Here is a 7,500-nt window from a genome sequence, read left to right on the forward strand (position 1 = left end):
GATGGACGTAAGGGGTGCCCCCATTATATCTCTAACCCGCTCAATATCATGTCTATGTAACCAATATATCGCCGCATGTTGACGAATGATCAAGTCCAATGGACACAACCCCATTACCACCAACAGAGCATCAGTAGGACTAGTGCCAAAAGCGCCTACACATCTTACCAGCACATTTCTCTGCACTCGTCTGACCGTCATTGCTGGTTTCACCAAGGCTAGCCTGTGGGCCCACACACTTGCACCGTACCCAACTATAGGTGCCAATAAACAATTATGGTACATACGCAGTGCTTTCTGCGGCAAGTGAAAACGCCGCTGCCCTATAGTTATTAGTTTGTTAATCAAGGCCAAAGCCTTTGCAGCTGTCTGCTTTATATGCTCACCAAAATTCCAATTTTCATCCAGATAAACACCCAAGTATCTTGCGGATACTTGTCTGGAAACTATAACATCATTGATACGTACTGTTGGGTCTCTGTTAAGCTTACCCTTCAGCAACATGTATAGTGATTTTCTAGGTGCCACTTTCAATTTTGTTTGATTGCACCAACCCTGTAACAGCCCAACAGCTACTCTAGCACGTTCTTCAATTACCAATCGGCTGTTCCCCTCCACAAGCATAACAAGGTCGTCCGCGTAGGCCACGACACCCAAGACTGAGGAATCCCCTTGCAAGATGTTCAGCAAGGGTTCCATTGTAATGTCCCAAAAAACTGGGCCAACTACAGATCCCTGGGGACAACCCCGGGTTATTTGCTTGGACACCACAGCCCCGGGAGCCGTGATCCTTGCCAGTCTATTATTGCAGTAGGCCTCCAGACATCGATACAGCGGCCCTGGGCACTCAATCTCGCGCAAGCGCGAGAAGAGCGCCGGCCACCATAGGTTGTCGAAGGCCCCTGAAATATCCACCATAATACCCAGAACATACTTCGCACTGGCCGAGTGGACAGCCCGAGACACCTCATTGATCGCGTCCTGTGTGGAGCGACCCCTGCGGAATCCGAACTGCCGATCACTCATGCCATGCAAAGCCCTGTGGCTCAAGAGTCTGTCAGTGAGCAACTTTTCGAAAGCTTTCCCCAGCACATCCAAAAGGCAGATCGGTCGATAAGACTTGGGCAACTGCGGATCCTTGTCAGAGCCCTTCTTTATTATCACCACATCCGCTATTTTCCATCTGCTCGGATATGTTCCCAATTGTAGACATGAGTTATAAATTTTGACCAGATCTGGAGCAAGCTGAGGGGCGAGATATTGTAGTATTTCCACTGGCACCCCGTCGGGACCGGGCGCCTTCTTCCTGGTAAAAGAGTGGAGCGCTGCTACCACCTCCTCAAGAGAGAAAGGGTACACGTGTGCTCCATTTTCATATGGTACCAATAACGCAGCTCGTATTGCCCGCTGCTCCTCAGTATCCTCCTCAACGACGTCGTCCGGCAACAGAACTTCCATCAAAACATTAGCTGTCTCTTCCCAAGTCTTGGTGCACCGCCCATTTTCCAGCTGCAGAGTAGACAGCATCGTGGGAGATCTGATCTTCTCTCGTACAAGCTTGTACGGGACCCCCCAGGGGTCCAATCCCAGCTGCTCATTCACAAAGTTCTGCCATGACTGCCGTCTTAGACGTTGTACGGACTCCTGGTATCGAGCCTTGAGGCGACGGTAAATCCTTAGGTGGTACTGTCGTTCTTCTTGTGTGAAGCCCCTTTGGTAATTACTTCTTGCCCGCCTGACAGACCGCCTGAGCTCACTCAGCTCTGGGGGCCATGGAGTAGCCTGTTTGCGAACAAACCTTGCCACCCGAGGAACGGACGTAGCAATAGCCGCCTCAATAGATGCCACTAGTTCGTCTACCGCTTCATCCACGTTATGTATCTCCTCCTCTGATCCAGGCCCTGGAGGACGAAACTCCTGTGCCAGCCGGTTCCAATCCGTCTTTCGATAATTATAACGTTCTACCCAGTCCCCGAGATCTTCTTCAACTTCCATATGGTAATCAAAGAAAATACAATTGTGGTCACTTACAGTAAGATTACTTACAACTCTCCAGTTTCTGATGTGTGGTGCTGCACTTAGAGATGCAAGCGTAACATCTATATTGGAAACAGCACCCGCCCTTCCTGAAAAGGTAGGCGGATAGCCAGGTTGGTTTATAACATCTAATTGCATCTGCATTATGAGATTCTCCAACTCAACACCTCGCTCATCCTGTTCCACACTAAACCACAAAGGGACTTTGCGTTTGCGTCCATACATACAATGACCGGCTTTCCTTGTAACATTCTTAAGATCCAATCCAACTGACTAAGAAATCCCATGATATGTTGTCTGAATTGACAATATACATTTACAAGGAATACTAAATGTGACATCAAGTTAAGTTCAACAACGATTACGTGATCATTACAAAATTGTGTTAACACAGTTGTTCTAATCAGCTTATTCAGAACTACAACAGCGCTCATAGGATTCTCACCGGAGAATACCACTTGCGCAGTTGCAGGAAATCCAGGAATCCGACCAGCACAGGAGGCGGGTTCTTGAATTACTAAAATGTCCAGCATGTCATCTTCCGCAATCCTTCTTAACTCTTGCGTAACCAAATGGCTACGCATTGCGTTTATCTGTAGTACCTTAAAACTCCCCATCAACCAGGGGGGTAAAAAACATGCAGGCGACTGGCGGGCCAAGATTTCGAGAGATCTACAACGTTTCTACCGTACATTTTAACCATGTCCCGGTATATTTTTTCGAGATCGAATTTACGGCCCCGCCTGGCAAACACCTGCTCCACCAACTCCTTTAACTCATCAGATTGCGAAGGAATATTTGCCACGTGCAAACTTATACAATCCACGTCCTCCAAGGCTGGATAAGTAATATCTTGGCCATGTCTATGTCCAGTCCGAACAAGCTGCCTCAGTGCAACAGTCAACAATGCTGGTTCCTCAAGCCTGGTTAACCGCAACTTATGTTCAAAATCATTATACACGTCTCCAGGACCAACTGCATTATAAAAAGTGCTTGCACCATTCAACTTTGCACTATTTACAATATTTACATTAGATCTACAGTTACTACCATCGCCACCAACATCCTCAGTAGAAACTGTACTCGACTTTGCACTATTTACAAAATTTACATTTGATCTGCCACTACTACCACCACCACTACTACCACCGCCACCGTCTTCATTAGGGACTGTACTCGCGCCTTGATCTGTAGTCTGTGAGTCTTGCTTCGCCGGCTCCTCCATCTTGGTTCTTGACAGTCGACTAGTTAGCCGACCGATCGCCGTCTCCAAGTCGACATCTGTTTGGATGCCGACGTCGACCATCGATCCTCCAGTGGCGCCCGGAACATCTTCTGGGCTGTACAGTGTACCTGTGGACAGAGCCTTACTAATTAACTTGCCCCGTTCCGCGTCCCTTTTAATTTTACTCGGAGATTTCTTTTTCGGCGCCTTAAGGGTCGCCATAATCAGTTCGCTGAATTATTCTGTCAAGGAACATGCGGTAGGTAGGGCAGTCTTTAGGTCCACCACACTTTCTTCCCCGCTTCTTACACGGTATACAGACCTGGGGTTTGTCCTTATTAGGACAGGCCTTCCTTTCATGACCTACCTGCCCACAATGGGCACACAGGGCATGTTCTTCCTGACAATACTTATTTGTATGGTTCAAATCTTGGCACTTGGTGCAACGCGGCACCGCCAAGTAATCTTTAATATTTAACGCTGAATATCCAACGTACAACCTGCCAATTCTAGTAAGAGGCTTCCAAAGTTCCGGAGAGACTTCCACCACATGGTGAACTGTAAGTTTCTCCCTTGGTCCGACTTTAAATCTGAGTCTAAACTGGCTATCGAAATCCTCCCTTGTCATAGTCATGTCGAAATTCTGCACGTATATGGAATCCAACAAGCTGTCCGCACTCATATATGTCGGAACATCGTATAGGCACATCAAAGGCCTTCGCCTCCTAGGCGGTTCGCATTTGACCTTCTCAGTTAACTGAGGATTTGTCATAATGCGCTGACTGTCTTCTTGAGTTGCCGTTTCCACGATCAGTACATTTTTTGCAGTTCTTACTGTATTTATTTTAATCTTGTCTCGCTTAGGATCTATACACTTCTCGAATGCAGTCTTGACTGCTCGAATATCCTCCCCCTCTTTTGGCTTGATAAACACCGTTGGGACAACCTTCTTGATATTTTCCTGTATTGTCTCTTTTGCCGATGGCGCCTTGACCACAGGGGTACTCGCGACCGCGGCATAAGTAGATAGGGACAGCGGGAATCTCGTTAATCCATTCATGCGCGTCACTAATTAGATGACGAGGCATTTGGCTACTCAACAGCCGTCTTTATTCAATTACTTGAATAACACAAAATATATACATATACATATATAATGCGTGGCAGGTGTTTGACGCCATGTCCGCCACCGAGGTGGGGACTTACAGGGCGGTACCACAAGATAAAAGTATATAACTAACATACACATATACATATATATTAGTGCGGAAGAACAACAAAAACACAAATTAAAGACATAAAGAAGGAAGAACAAAGACGGTTTATTCCTCCTGTGGATAGGCCCCAGGAGTCAAGGCGAAGAAAATAACCAGCATCCTATCCGACGCCGGCTCGCTCCATCGGATTGTGCGCCGTCATATGTTCGAAAATGCGATAGCTCGTGCAGCAGCTTTGCAGTACTCTCGTGCTAAGCACCGCCAGTTCTCGGGGTCTAAATCCAAGTGCGGAGAGATCTCCGGCCGACGCTGGAGACCATACACCCCTCCAATTCAATGTCGCGGTGGACACTGTAACCTCCTCAACGTCACGGTGCAGGTTGGAGATGGCACGCCTGATGGACGGCGTGTTGTAGTAGGCCGCTTTCTCGGAGTGACACCAGTCGAGCCGGAGATGGTCTCCGACTACCTGGGCGTCGATGACGCGGGCGATGCCGTCTTTAACCGCCACCACGTCAGGCTTGCGGATTCCCTCAGGTGTGCGGAGGTGGGGCTCCACAGAGACATTGAAGCCCCTCTGCGCGAGTCCCCGGGCGACATAGCGCACGATCGCGTCATGCCGCTTAACCCGGGACCCGTGCGTCCTGAAGCAAGCCTGTAACACGTGGTTGGCGGTTTCTACGGCCTGGCAGCCCGCGCGGCATCTGGTGTCCGCCTCCCGCCCGCGACTGCGCCGTGCCTTCGTGGGGAAGGCGTTGATGCGGGCGCGGAGAGCGTCGATGAAGTTACGCCCAGATAGCAGGCGACTGGTGTCAGCGACCCACTGGTGTTGCCCCTTGACGGCGGCGGAAGATGACAGCGCCGCACCGTCAAAGGCAACGTGCAGGCGCGCGGCCCACATCTCTCCAACCTGCGTCGACGATTTGAGGAGGTGGCCCTCCCACATAAGATGCCGCTCCAGCGCCTCAATCTCACGCTGCACCTCGTCCCGGCCTGCACCGTCGGCGGCTGGCCCAATCCTCTTCAGCGCCAGGAGACGGGACCGGCGAAGTGTTGGCCCCATCCATCGGCATGATGGGATGCCGAGGCCTCCCTGGGCTACAGGAGCGTGGAAGTAGCCCAGGGGAGTGTCCGCCGGAAGGCGGAACCATCTCCTGACGGCGGCACGGATGGTCACATCTGCCGCTTTCAACGCACCCACTCGGGTGCGGCTGAGGGCCAGCCCATGGTACAGGCCAGGCAGAAGTACGGTGGTGAGGGCGTGGAGGCGCTGTTGCGGCTTGAGCGGAGCTCGGGAGATGACGTCCAGCTGCTCCACCAGGTGGCGTCGTGGGTTGAAAACGCAGCGACCAGCGGTGGAGAATTGCAGTCCCAGGTACCGGAAGGTTTCACCCACACGTAGGGCGGGCACGGTGGCGTTGCCCGCTTTGAAGGTAACGTCAGCGTCGACCTTCACCTTCTTGTCGCGCCCAGACGCGCGCGCATCCTGCACCGCCGGCCAGCACGAGGCCAACCAACGGCGAGAGCAGACCACGCCCGCGCTAAACGCCCGCACTTACCGGCACCCCTACGGCACTCACCTCGCCCAGGCCCGGCACGTTAGCGCTGACCCACTTCCCGACCAAGCCCGACACGCCCCGATCCTCAGAGCCAATCCTTATCCCGAAGTTACGGATCCAATTTGCCGACTTCCCTTACCTACATTATTCTATCGACTAGAGGCTCTTCACCTTGGAGACCTGCTGCGGATATGGGTACGAACCGGCGCGACACCTCCACGTGGCCCTCTCCCGGATTTTCAAGGTCCGAGGGGAAGATCGGGACACCGCCGCAACTGCGGTGCTCTTCGCGTTCCAAACCCTATCTCCCTGCTAGAGGATTCCAGGGAACTCGAACGCTCATGCAGAAAAGAAAACTCTTCCCCGATCTCCCGACGGCGTCTCCGGGTCCTTTTGGGTTACCCCGACGAGCATCTCTAAAAGAGGGGCCCGACTTGTATCGGTTCCGCTGCCGGGTTCCGGAATAGGAACCGGATTCCCTTTCGCCCAACGGGGGCCAGCACAAAGTGCATCATGCTATGACGGCCCCCATCAACATCGGATTTCTCCTAGGGCTTAGGATCGACTGACTCGTGTGCAACGGCTGTTCACACGAAACCCTTCTCCGCGTCAGCCCTCCAGGGCCTCGCTGGAGTATTTGCTACTACCACCAAGATCTGCACCGACGGCGGCTCCAGGCAGGCTCACGCCCAGACCCTTCTGCGCCCACCGCCGCGACCCTCCTACTCGTCAGGGCTTCGCGGCCGGCCGCAAGGACCGGCCATGACTGCCAGACTGACGGCCGAGTATAGGCACGACGCTTCAGCGCCATCCATTTTCAGGGCTAGTTGCTTCGGCAGGTGAGTTGTTACACACTCCTTAGCGGATTCCGACTTCCATGGCCACCGTCCTGCTGTCTTAAGCAACCAACGCCTTTCATGGTTTCCCATGAGCGTCGATTCGGGCGCCTTAACTCGGCGTTTGGTTCATCCCACAGCGCCAGTTCTGCTTACCAAAAGTGGCCCACTTGGCACTCCGATCCGAGTCGTTTGCTCGCGGCTTCAGCATATCAAGCAAGCCGGAGATCTCACCCATTTAAAGTTTGAGAATAGGTTGAGGTCGTTTCGGCCCCAAGGCCTCTAATCATTCGCTTTACCGGATGAGACTCGTACGAGCACCAGCTATCCTGAGGGAAACTTCGGAGGGAACCAGCTACTAGATGGTTCGATTAGTCTTTCGCCCCTATACCCAGCTCCGACGATCGATTTGCACGTCAGAATCGCTACGGACCTCCATCAGGGTTTCCCCTGACTTCGTCCTGGCCAGGCATAGTTCACCATCTTTCGGGTCCCAACGTGTACGCTCTAGGTGCGCCTCACCTCGCAATGAGGACGAGACGCCCCGGGAGTGCGGAGGCCGCCGCCCCGTGAAGGGCGGGGAAGCCCCATCCTCCCTCGGCCCGCGCAAGGCGAGACCTTCACTT

This window comes from Schistocerca americana, unplaced genomic scaffold, assembly GCF_021461395.2.
Source record: "Schistocerca americana isolate TAMUIC-IGC-003095 unplaced genomic scaffold, iqSchAmer2.1 HiC_scaffold_47, whole genome shotgun sequence".
NCBI classification, from domain to species: Eukaryota; Metazoa; Arthropoda; class Insecta; order Orthoptera; family Acrididae; genus Schistocerca; species Schistocerca americana.